The 13,537-nt window shown below is 40.3% G+C and overlaps 1 long non-coding RNA gene across 1 annotated transcript; it reads right to left on the reverse strand.

Annotated features, from left to right (window-relative positions):
• Nucleotides 1–9,135: 9,135 nt before the first annotated feature.
• Nucleotides 9,136–10,190, reverse strand: LOC137092455 (uncharacterized). Its single transcript, XR_010908292.1, has 3 exons — nt 10,014–10,190; nt 9,837–9,932; nt 9,136–9,517 (listed from the first exon to the last, which is right to left on the reverse strand). It is a non-coding gene; the product is annotated as an uncharacterized lncRNA (long non-coding RNA).
• Nucleotides 10,191–13,537: the final 3,347 nt, after the last annotated feature.

Here is a 13,537-nt window from a genome sequence, read left to right on the forward strand (position 1 = left end):
TGCATGGGTTAAAAATAGTCAAATCCAGAAATTGCGTTGATTGAACTCATTGAATGGACTTATTCAAACCACCCACTTTCTGGGTTTGTCCATTTTCAACCCAACTTGGGTTGTTTTTAACCCAGCAGTTTTTAGAGAGTAATGATTCAATTACACAAAATCAGCAGCATGCATGTCATGACTGTTGGGTCTGTTGGTTTTCTATTACTCTACTCCACCTACTAATAAAATATTTGCCATGTAGAAATATAATTTCTACCAAAAACAGTGATTGATCTGGTTAGTGGTATGCCATATATAATCTGAACACTGCCAAACTAATTTAGTATAGTATGTGAAACATTGTGCAACAATACACTTTTTAAAGGTTTGTGTAACAAGTGCCCTCAACATAACGTTAGAGCAATGGACCAGTTTCTAGGTTGGTGGAGAACAGAATTAATACTGGCAGTAAATAAACCACAGAAGCATATGAGGAAAATCACTCAAAAAAATATATTTGTAATTTAACAGTCACATAGACAAAACAAACAAGATTTGGAAACGGAAATAAATTATAAAACAATAAATTGATAAACAAAATATGAATTCTCTGTGTTGTCTCTTGTCTTGTTTCTCTTATTCTGTTAAGATTTCGATTTCTTTTTTTCCTTGAAATAATTGAATGTACGTTACCTCAATTGGCAGACTGTAGTAAGACCGTTAATTATTTATTTGTTTTCTGTATTTCAGACAGCTATTAAACTTCACTGTCTCTTTAAATTTGGGAATTTTTGTTCTATATTGCGTTCAAACCAGAACCTTCTTTAACAAAACCCCGTAACAAGGTAATAAAACCACAATTAACCCGTCAGCAAAACTGAAATCTCTTATCACATTGAAATGGAAAAAGAAACAAAATTAAATACAAAATATACATTTAACTCACACGCAATAACCAAATACCCTTGTTATAACTTTTTTTCTGAATTTGTCTTTCAAATATCGTCCAAGAATGGTCCTTTAACAAGTCCAGTGAGTGAGTGCCAAATCGGCTCAGTCCTACCAGTTCAGAGAAGTGTCCAAAGGAAAGAGAATTGTCCTCCTGAAGCAAGTTGATGCAACGCAACGAATGTCCTTGATACAGTGGATACAGCAAAAGTGTGCTTTCCCAGGTCCAAGAATCAGCATTCAATTTTGGTGGCTCGCCATCTCAAATCCATGAGAGAGGTTTTCAACTCAAATCAACAAACCTGACCTGTTTTACCAAAACAGTGTCATTAATATATAACCATCTCATCAACTTCTCTTTTTCCTATTTAAACTGTGTTTAAATATGCATCACAACTTTTCATGTCAAGCATGTTATTTTACAGGCATATTGAGAAATGTATATTATACTCATATTGATATGGACATCAATATTCATTCATAGCTTAACAAAATATATCACTCAACATCTCAAAATAAATCATATGAACATGAAATATGAAAACGATTTTTACAACATGCATAATGATATGCAGGTAACAAAAAAAACACATCTTTTAAAGAAAAGAAAAATACAGATAACTCACCAAATCCCGTGTTTTCAGTTTTTTAAAACACCCGCTTCAGATTCACAGGAGTTTCACAATCATCTAGCATCCACGTTTACATCGGCAATCATCATTCTACAATGATTTATCATCATCAATCATAAAGTATTATAAAGTTGTTTATAACAATATTAAATGAATTTTAACAATATAAACCTTTTTAATCCCGTTTCTGCATCACTCATCTCGTGTTCAGCGCATCTCTCGCACTTCCGTGAGTCATCCGCTTGCGTCATACACAGCTTGTGTTACGTGTAATACGTCACATGATCTCCGCTCAAATATGATAATTATTATTTTTATTTATACATAGTTAATTCACAATGTACTTTAATAGATCGTTTCAATATTTTAATTAGAAATACAACTATTAGACTATACAATTATATATATATTTATTTTCCTAAGGCACCACATTTAACATGGGTTACACCCTCCCCTCTTTAAATCCATGCAAGTCCCTTTGCATTGCAATTCTGACTACTAATCAGTGTCAAGGGTTATATCTTAGTGTGCTTAACTGATCTGGGTTGTTCTGCTAATGTTTCAAAGGAAGCTGTGTTTAGTCCCTGCAAAAGAGATTGAATAATAGATATCATAGGATTTCCCAATTCCGGGTAAGTCAGTCTTTTGGATTTTTGTCTCATTCTTTTGGACTTCCTTAATCTACTCTCAGCTTCACATTCATCTGACTCTGTATCTTCTTCAGATACTTCTGATTCAACTGGATCCACTCTGTCTTTTTCCACTGGAACATGAGGTATGGGTTTTCCATTTTGCTCTGTGTTAGTTTTGTTCTCCATTCTTGTATTAACAGGTTAATTCAAACTTTGTTGCCCTGTTTCTGACAGAAAACTTCTCTCTTCAAATCTTTTTCTTTCAGGTACCATATCACTGTGAGCGGAGGCTGGTCCAATAGAAGACTGAGTTTCAGGTAAGTATTCTGGTTCAGGTAGGTATTCTGGTTCAGGTAGGTATTCTGGTTCAGGTAGGTATTCTTCATGCGTATCACTGACATTAGCACTGGCAGGGTTTGAATCAGGTTGTGTCTGAATTACAGGTTCAACGCTTTTGAGGGGAATTTCTCTTGATGCTCTCACGACTTCAAACTCCTTAACAAATCTCACCGGAATGGTTTCGGAAATGGGCTCAATTCCTTGCATAAGATAATCATCGTCCTCTCCGTCATTATCCAGACACTGCTCTGAACTCTCTGGTTCTTCCTCATTTACTTCTCTCAGAACTTTTCGCCCTCTCTGCTGCTTGTGTGCCATCTTTTCTTCCTCCTCAGATGGTGATAAGAAACCGCAAGGCAACAACAGGTCCCTGTGGAGCGTTCGCAAGGGTCCTTCTTTTCCTTCTGGTTTCACGGTGTACACAGGAAGTTCACCAGCTCGGTTTACCACAATGTATACTTCAGAGTCCCATTTATCAGCCAAGTTGTGCTTTCCTCTGAGACGCACATTTCTTACAAAAACTCGATCACCCACATCAAGTGAAGACTCTGTCACTCTTTTGTCATATCTTGTCTTGTTCCTTGCTGCAACCTTTGCTGCATTCTTCCTGGCAAGTTCATAACTCTCCTGCAAATGAGTTTTCAAAGTTTTCACATACTGGGAATGGAACTCATTATGGCTGTTATTCACAGGTACTCTGAAAGCGAGGTCTATTGGCAACCTAGGCTGTAGGCCAAACATTAACTCATATGGTGTGAATCCTGTAGTTTCATGTTTAGTGCAATTATATGCATGCACAACAGGCTTCACAAAATCTCTCCAATGGGTTTTGTCCTTGTTTCTCAGAGTACCCAGCATACTCAACAGAGTTCGGTTGAACCTTTCAACTGGGTTTCCCCTGGGATGATACGGTGTAGTTCGAACTTTCCGAATTCCAGCAATCTCACATAACTCTTTAATGGTCTTGCTCTCAAAATCAGGTCCTTGATCGCTATGAAGCCTTTCAGGTACCCCATAGTGAACAATGACATTTTCCCATAGGTTTTTTGCGACTGTCTTAGCCTTCTGATTTGGTGTGGGGATTGCTACAGCGTATTTTGTGAAGTAATCAGTTATCACCAAGATGTCCTTTGTATTAGTACGATCTGGTTCCAAAGATAAGAAATCCATACATACCAACTCAAGTGGCCTAGATACCTGAATGTTCACTAATGGCGCTGCTTTCTCTGGTGGAGTCTTCCTGCACACGCACCGGTTGCATGTCTTGATCTTCACTTCCACATCTGTAGCCATCCTGGGCCAATAAAACCGGGCTCGAGCAAGGTCAAGGGTTCTTTCCATACCTAAATGACCCATATTGTCATGCAGTTGCTCCATGACAATAGGCCTTAGATCCTTTGGGAGAACAAGTTGGTAAACTGTATGGTCACCATCCACTCTTTTCCTGTAAAGAATACCATCCCTCAGCTCTAACTTTTTCCATTCTCGCAGAAGAAATGGGAGTTCTGGCAATTCTTTCCGCAGTACCGGTAAGGACGGTTTCCCTGATTCCAGTTGTAAGATTATCTCCTGTATTGCCGGATCAGCTCTTTGTTTATCTTTCAGCTCTTGCTCCGTTAACTGAGGAACCACTGGAAATCCTTCAAAGGACTCATAAGTCTCAGGAATCGCCTCTGAACTCACAGAAAGGGACTCAATTAGAGGAATGTAATCACCATCTTCAGTTGTGCGTACCAGATGTTTGTCGCTGATAGCTTGGACAACTTCAGTGTGGACCAAGATAGAATTTCTATCCTCAGGTAAGTGGTGCAAGGTAAACTGATTTATGCGCTCCTGCTCTTTCTGTGATATCCCGTCGTTGGTAAGCATTCCATGAGGACGTCTTGACAACCCATCTGCATCTAGATTGCTCTTTCCCGGCCGATACTGAAGCGTAAAAGAAAATGTGGACAAGGCACAGAGCCATCTGTAACTTGTCGCATCCAGTTTTGCAGATGTCAAGACATAAGTCAACGGATTGCTGTCTGTGACCACTTTAAAACTGCCTCCATACAGGTAATCAGAGAACTTCTCCGTGACTGCCCATTTCAGGGCCAAGAATTCGAGTTTATGAGCAGGGTAACGGGACTCACTCCTTGAAAGCCCGCGGCTGGCAAATGCAATTGCACGTAGCTCTCCTCCCTGCTGCTGGTAAAGGGCAGCACCTAGCCCAGTGGTGCTAGCATCGGTGTGCAACTCGTAGGGGAGTGTGGGATCAGCGAATCCCAATACAGGTGCTGTGGTGAGTTTCTCTATGAGTGTGTCAAAAGCCTGTTGACAACTCTCTGTCCATCTCCCTCCAAAAGGCACTTTGGAACTCAGGTAAGATGTACTTTTGCTCTTTCCTTTACAGTTCTTACGGAGAGGTGGGTATCCGACAGTCAAGTTGTTTAGTGGCTTTGCGATCTTAGCATAGTCTCGGATTAAACGGCGATAATAGCCGGAAAACCCCAAGAAGGAGCGTAATTCTTTGAGGGTTTTAGGACTTGGCCAGGTTTTGATTGTCTCTATTTTCTGAGGATCGGTTTCCACGCCGTTCTGTGACACAATATGTCCCAAATACCTAACAGAGGTCTGGAGAAATTTACATTTCTCTACTGAAAGCTTCAGACCATAGTCTTTCAAGCGATTTAGGACATGCAAAAGGCGGGTTTCATGTTCTTCTAGTGTCTCAGAAAATACGATCAAATCGTCCAAGAATACCAGGACTTCAGTGAGGTTAATATCACCCATACACTTCTCCATAAGTCGTTGAAATGTACTGGGAGCATTCGTTATCCCCTGAGGCATTCGATTGAACTCCCAGAACCCAAGAGGACAAACAAAAGCGGTTTTGGGCTTATCCTTTTCCTCAACTTCAATCTGGTAATAGCCGGACTTAAGATCAAGCACTGAAAACCATTTAGATCCACGGAGTGCCGAAAAGGCTTCCTCGAGATTCGGCAGTGCATAAGCATCCTTTATGGTCTGTGTGTTCAATTTTCTATAGTCGATACACAGCCTCACATCACCATTTTTCTTTTTGACAACCACAATGGGTGACGAATAGGATGATTCCGATTCCCGGATGATTCCAGCCTCGAGCAACTCCTCCAAATGTCGACGAACTGCTTCGAAGTCATCAGGATGTATGGGTCTGGCCCTGTGCTTGAAAGGGGTATTATCATGCAGCTTGATGCTATGCTTCACCTTTTCAGTTCGCCCAACATCGAAATCATGTACAGCAAAAACTTCGGACATATCCCGCAACTCTTGTGTAATCCTCTCTTTCCATTCTTTGGTTATTGGAGAGTCGCCGAAATCAAAACAGAGTTCCTTTGTAGATTTGTCTTCTACATTAGAGGACATGGCTCCCTTCTGAGTGCTCTTATTTGAAATGACTCTCTCTATGGCATGGACATCCTCGATTACACACTTTCCAGGAATGGTAATATCATGCTCGGTTTCATTTTTTAGCACTACAGGGACTTTACAGGATGGATGCTCAGGTAAGTTAAGAAGACAGCTAGCGACTAAAAGTCCTCCCGGAACAGAAGAATGGGAAGGGGGTTCCATCACTACCCATCTATCTGTCACTTGTCCTTTTACACTCACAACTCCTTCCAAGACAAGATTCTGCCCTGCAGGTATGACAGCAGCCTCAGCGCTGGGGAGTCTGACAATTCCTACATTGCTGTTTACTCTTTGATCCCATCGATACTCAATCGTTTTCACTACTGCTTTGTAGCCGAATGGAATGGATTTGCAGATGGAGTCATTGATTTCAAGATGCTTTCCGTATGCCAAGTCTAAAGTATTGGTACCAATTAGTACTTTTGGCTGAGCAGTGCCACTGGTATCTGGAATAACCAGTGCAAGTGTTGATACTTCAACAGTACTTCCGAGAAAATCCTCAGGAAACTTGACTCTCATTTTTACATACCCCAAATAGGGTACTGCCTGCCCATTTGCGGCTTCCACTTCCAGCAGGTTCTCCAAGGGAATTATACTTAGCTCAGACAAGTTTTGCTCATGATAGGATTGGGAAATTGTTGTCACTTGCGACCCTGTGTCTAAAAGGCAGGAACATAGTTTACCTTCAATGTACACTTGAGCAGTACACTTGGCCCCTATCAGTCCCTTTGGGAGTCTGGCCAACTGACCCCTACTACAGGATAACTCTGAGCTACCCTTCCTTCCTATTGGCCTTTTGAGACTAGTTCTGCACACAGTAGCCCTTGTACGTCTCGCTACAGGGGCTAATTCCAGTTTAAAGACTCTGAGGCCCCTGGACACTTTTGCCGGTCCCACAGATTCTGTCGCTCCCTCAGCTGCTTCCGTTTTTCATTCACTAAAGATAGGTTTGGATCATTCTCGCAACCAGAAGCGATATGCCCATCTTCGCCACAGCGGAAACAATATCCTGGCTTAGGTCTTTCTTGAAAATTTTGGCCAGTAGTTAAAGCACTTGGTTGAGTGGGCTTAGAGTAAACCTGTTTGGGCTCACGTTCTCCTTTTTGCTTTAGAGGTTTCTAAGATCCTAGCTTTGTAAACTGACTCTGAAGTTCTGCAATCTGTTTCTTCAAGTCAAGCACATCATCACTCTGCAATAGCACATTTTTCTCTGTCTGTTTAGCTCTCTGCTTACTGAGCTGACTTTGAAGTTTTGTGACTTGCCGTCTTAATTCTGTGACCTCATTTCCCTCTGATGCAGCACCTTGCTCTACGTCAAGAGAGCTTGTGGATACTACATGGGAGCTGACTTTATGACGATGCACATTCAGATGCTGACGCATGCGGCTCTCTTTAGCAAAGTGTCGATTTTCTTCACTGCGCAGCTGCAAAAGCAGTTCGGAAAATGAAGGTGGACTATCCCGTTTAACCTCTAGCTGAAGGTTTGTTATCAACGTGTCATTCCAACAGCCTCGGCAGAACTGTTTCAAGAGCTGTTTATCAGCTTCAGCATTGGAGACAGCACCTCTTTTTATTGCTTTTAAGAGCGCTGCCTGTAAGCGCTGTAGGAACAAGGAGGGCTTTTCGCCTGCATTTTGCAATGTGTTCAAGAATCGTGCAAAAAGATCATCCCCGTCCTCAACTGCGTCAAAAGCAGAATCCAGAATGTCAAGGTATTCAGTACGTAGAGCTGTTGCACCCAAATGCCTCACAATCTCCGATGCTGGAGGTAACAAGCTGTCAAATATTTTTCTGGATCTGTGCAAATCAGAAAGAGACGGATCCTGGAGAATCAGTTCAACACTCCCTCTCCAAGCATCATAATCAACTTCAGTGCTCGGACGTGGAATTTTCCCAGAAAAGACCCTAAGTCTGAATGGTGAATGCATTTGGGGAACTCCCTCATTCTTTATCAAGTGTTCAACTACCACACGCTGGATTTCAGGTGGATTTAAATCAGCCACATCCAAAGCTGACATTTTCTTTTCAATGACCACTGAACGTACAGTCTCTGGGCTTTGACATCCTGCGCCTTTCCCTCCTTTGAATGAGGTAAGAGGATCATACGTGGGAGTGGCAGTCCCTAAGGAAAACTTTGGCTCATTTTCATCTGTTGCAATTGCAGCACCTGATGTAGTGGCTTGAGATAACTGCTCTCTGAGAAGTTCCTCAAAAGTCTTTCCACTAATCGTTGCCAATTTCTGCAGCTCAGAGAAGTAAACGGCGGTAGCTTGCTTGGTGGCTACTGGCAAGTAGGCGCTTGACAAGAGTGTTATGACATAAGAGACGTTATGAGGGCTTCTGAAAGTGTACGGCAACACAGGTTCAAGAGTTTCAAGGGCAGCACAGCTTTCATATTCTACAATGACGTCTCTATGAAAAGGCGACTTTGGGTCATCTACTCTCAGATGTCTACTAACACGTCCGTGCTTATTTAGAAATTCAACTAAGTCTTCGTCAAACTCGGTGTCAGTCAACCCACGAACTATCACGGAATTCGCAACTTTAACTTTCTCCATTTCAACGATATCCATGTTTCTTAAGACTAACGTGATCTTAGTTTTGTATAATCAGTTGTGTTTTGTTTTGTGAACCTGTTCACAAGATATTTACTACCACTGTTCTCCTGGCTGGCTCGCCAAAATTTATGTAACAAGTGCCCTCAACATAACGTTAGAGCAATGGACCAGTTTCTAGGTTGGTGGAGAACAGAATTAATACTGGCAGTAAATAAACCACAGAAGCATATGAGGAAAATCACTCAAAAAAATATATTTGTAATTTAACAGTCACATAGACAAAACAAACAAGATTTGGAAACGGAAATAAATTATAAAACAATAAATTGATAAACAAAATATGAATTCTCTGTGTTGTCTCTTGTCTTGTTTCTCTTATTCTGTTAAGATTTCGATTTCTTTTTTTCCTTGAAATAATTGAATGTACGTTACCTCAATTGGCAGACTGTAGTAAGACCGTTAATTATTTATTTGTTTTCTGTATTTCAGACAGCTATTAAACTTCACTGTCTCTTTAAATTTGGGACTTTTTGTTCTATATTGCGTTCAAACCAGAACCTTCTTTAACAAAACCCCGTAACAAGGTAATAAAACCACAATTAACCCGTCAGCAAAACTGAAATCTCTTATCACATTGAAATGGAAAAAGAAACAAAATTAAATACAAAATATACATTTAACTCACACGCAATAACCAAATACCCTTGTTATAACTTTTTTTCTGAATTTGTCTTTCAAATATCGTCCAAGAATGGTCCTTTAACAAGTCCAGTGAGTGAGTGCCAAATCGGCTCAGTCCTACCAGTTCAGAGAAGTGTCCAAAGGAAAGAGAATTGTCCTCCTGAAGCAAGTTGATGCAACGCAACGAATGTCCTTGATACAGTGGATACAGCAAAAGTGTGCTTTCCCAGGTCCAAGAATCAGCATTCAATTTTGGTGGCTCGCCATCTCAAATCCATGAGAGAGGTTTTCAACTCAAATCAACAAACCTGACCTGTTTTACCAAAACAGTGTCATTAATATATAACCATCTCATCAACTTCTCTTTTTCCTATTTAAACTGTGTTTAAATATGCATCACAACTTTTCATGTCAAGCATGTTATTTTACAGGCATATTGAGAAATGTATATTATACTCATATTGATATGGACATCAATATTCATTCATAGCTTAACAAAATATATCACTCAACATCTCAAAATAAATCATATGAACATGAAATATGAAAACGATTTTTACAACATGCATAATGATATGCAGGTAACAAAAAAAACACATCTTTTAAAGAAAAGAAAAATACAGATAACTCACCAAATCCCGTGTTTTCAGTTTTTTAAAACACCCGCTTCAGATTCACAGGAGTTTCACAATCATCTAGCATCCACGTTTACATCGGCAATCATCATTCTACAATGATTTATCATCATCAATCATAAAGTATTATAGAGTTGTTTATAACAATATTAAATGAATTTTAACAATATAAACCTTTTTAATCCCGTTTCTGCATCACTCATCTCGTGTTCAGCGCATCTCTCGCACTTCCGTGAGTCATCCGCTTGCGTCATACACAGCTTGTGTTACGTGTAATACGTCACATGATCTCCGCTCAAATATGATAATTATTATTTTTATTTATACATAGTTAATTCACAATGTACTTTAATAGATCGTTTTAGACTATTAGACTATACAATTATATATATATTTATTTTCCTAAGGCACCACATTTAACATGGGTTACACCTGTATGCTTCTTTGTTACATTTATGCATTTAGCAGAGGCTTTTTTCCAAAGCGACTTACAGAAGAAGAACAAAGCATTCATCAAAGAGCCAACATCGCAAGAGGGGTTCTTCAGCTGCTTCTGCTCTCAGCAGTTCGGGTGGAGGTTGCATTCCACCAGAGAGGAACAGAGAAAGTGAAGGTTTTGCCTTGTTGTCAGGGAACAAGACGTCCTGAGCCAGCAGGAGGGAGCATGCATTTAATAATAATAATATGTTTTATTTATATAGTGTCTTTCCCAAGCTCAAGTTCGCTGAAGGTGTCATTTGTAACTTGTGTTTTGACGTAGTGGGGATCTGTTTCAGTGGTAGTCCTGAAAACCAGCATTATAACCATGAGCCAGTGGAGTGAGGTCTGGTGGGGTGTAATATGGGTTCTCTTGTGCTGTTTGAAGACTAGACGAGATGAGGCATTCTGGATCATCTGCAGAGGTCGTGCTGGGTTGAAGACCCAATAGTAAAGCATTGCTGTAGTCTTGAAAATACAAGCAGTTGGCCGAGTAACTTTGTTGCGTATACTGGTATGAAGGGTCTGATTTTCCTGATGTTGTCGCAAATCTTTGATCGGGCTTTTGTTTTCATGTGGGTGGAAAAGCTTAGCTGGTCTTCAGGTTCCTTGCTGTCCATGGTTAGTGTTAGTGTTGTGGACCTTCACAGTGATGTTGTGGCCAACTTATAGGTTTGCAGGAAATAAGGAGCTCTGTCTTCACACGGTTGAACTTCAGATGACACTCCTTCATCCAAGCAGAGAAAGGCAGGCAGAGATATGAGATATTTTGGTCATCATCAGGATTTAATGAAAGATAGAGCTGCGTATCTTCTGCATGGCAGTGTTAGGACTAGGAGAAGCCATGTGCCTTCATGATCATGATGAGTGAAGCTGTCTAGGTTGAGGTGAGGTCATATGAAGTATTTGCATGTTTAATGTCATAAACAATCAATTACTCCGATCTGGTATCATTCAGGTGTTGTTATAAACATGATGACAGTTTAACTAACTTCAACAGATCCTTTTTATTTGATACTTCAATAAATGAACGAACAGCCTTTATTGCTGACAGTGTCAGACTTGAACAGGTGAACTATGACATAGTACAAAGTCGAAATTAATTGATTAATAGTTTTTTTTACATGAACTGTCCGTCTAAACAGTTCACTGGAATGAAAGGTGTATTCCAATGCTACAATTGTACAGATTAAGAAGAAGCGATTCACTAAAGTCAGTCGAGACTTTCCAACGCTATATACCAGAAAGAGTACCCTTTATTGTGAACCGATTCACTCGGATAAACCAATTCACTAGAATGAATCGTATATGTTCCAATGCTGTATATTTAATTAGTCACTCACTAAGGAGTGTCCATATTAGCAGCGCTTTGGTGAAATTGCACGGGCAAAATGTGTCGTTCGGATTCAACGTTAAACCAAGATCCTGACTCTCTGCGGTCATTAAAATTCCCAGGATGTCCTTCGGAATTCCTTTGTCAAAAGTGTCACCAATCATATAAGCACAGCTCACACTCTTCCATCCATACGTTCTTTCAAAGAATAGTATTTGCATTATTCTATTTATAACACACCCCTGGATTTTGTCGTTAAACGGTTAGTTCACCCAAAAAGGAAAATTCTGTCATTAATTCCTCACCCTAATGTCGTTCCAAACCCATACGATTTTCGTTCATCTTCGGAACACAAATAAGGATATTTTTAATGAAATCTGAAAGCTTTCTGTTCCTTCACAGACAGCTATGCAAGTACCAATTTGACACTTTAAAAACTTTATAGACATCATAAAACTAATCCATGGGAATTGAGCGGTTTAGTCCAAGAGACTCAATCCTTTTATATGTGGAACATATTGAATTTAGGCTTTTATTTACATAAAAAAAATTACCAACAAACATAAACAGCTGCTTAACCTCATTGGTTCTTGCTGAAGCTCAAACGTGATGCGTAACACGAGAATGAACCTCATTGGTTCTTGCTGAAGCTCAAACGTGCTGTGTAACACGAGAATGAACCTCATTGGTTCTTGCTGAAGCTCAAACGTGCTGCGTAACACGAGAATGAACCTCATTGTAGTGTTGTAGTACTCGAGATCGGTCACTTTTTAAAGGTCTTGGTCTCGTCTCGGTATCGACCGCATTTTTACTCGGTCTCGTCTCGGTCTCAGGCAAAGATGACTCGGGATTTTGTCTCAAGACCGGTCAAGACCACAGCTGAAGGCATATAAAGAGCAGAGAACTCCACCCTGCGCGCACTCTCTCTGTCTTCAAAATAACACATAAGCTCTCTCTGATACTTCACATATTAAAGGTGAACTATGTAGTATTTTTGCAGTAAAATATCCAAAAACCACTAGGCTGGTGTTATATATTTTGTTCAGTTGAGTACCTACAATATCCCAGATGTTTCCAACTATTTGTAAATTGTGAGAAAATTGCTATTTTAACTAAGGACAGGGACGTTGCAGCATTGCATTTGAGGGAGTCGCCTGTCAATTGCGTCAGATCTGCGTTACCCTCGGTTTCGGCTTTTATTTGGCAGGAGCGCTTTACTCTTAGCAGTGTGAACAACTGAACGCACGGAGTAACGTCATAACATCGTTTTAAACACACTTAAATGTATCTTATATGATAAACAGAGCTCCATTACCTCAAAATCATAACCGGAAGAGCGGATCTGTGCAGGCGCCCGGCAAATGAGTCCCGTCCCGTCATAATAAAAGTCCCGGTATTCGCAAGGCGGGTATTTGTTTAACAATCGCTCCAGCAGCTTTGCTCAGGTCCATAACACTCGGTCCTGCTCTGCTTTAGACTACAGTAACGTTAATAACCGCATGCATGAACGTGATTTCTGCCCGAGTCCTATTTTTCACCGGCTGTGATGAGAAGACCACATCTCCCAAGATGCTGCGCTCACACTTTGCGTCATCAAACTACGCATTTGTTTTGCATAGTTGCCCTCCAGTGGACAAAAGCTGCATAGTGCACCTTTAAGCTAAATCAAAAGTTCAGAAAACCGAATCCATGTTGAACGTTGCGCGTTCGGACAACTGTTTTGAAGTAGCCTACCGCTCGGTGTGAATTGCGCTCAAAAAACGTTTGACCAGCTAAACAGCTGACATAAATCATACATTAAATAAACAGGAAACAATTTCTATCCAGTTATGAAGTGTTTTCTGTGTGACAAACCTTCTGCGATGTTCTGACAGCCGTGATTCACACA

This window comes from Pseudorasbora parva, chromosome 11, assembly GCF_024679245.1.
Source record: "Pseudorasbora parva isolate DD20220531a chromosome 11, ASM2467924v1, whole genome shotgun sequence".
Taxonomy (NCBI): Eukaryota; Metazoa; Chordata; class Actinopteri; order Cypriniformes; family Gobionidae; genus Pseudorasbora; species Pseudorasbora parva.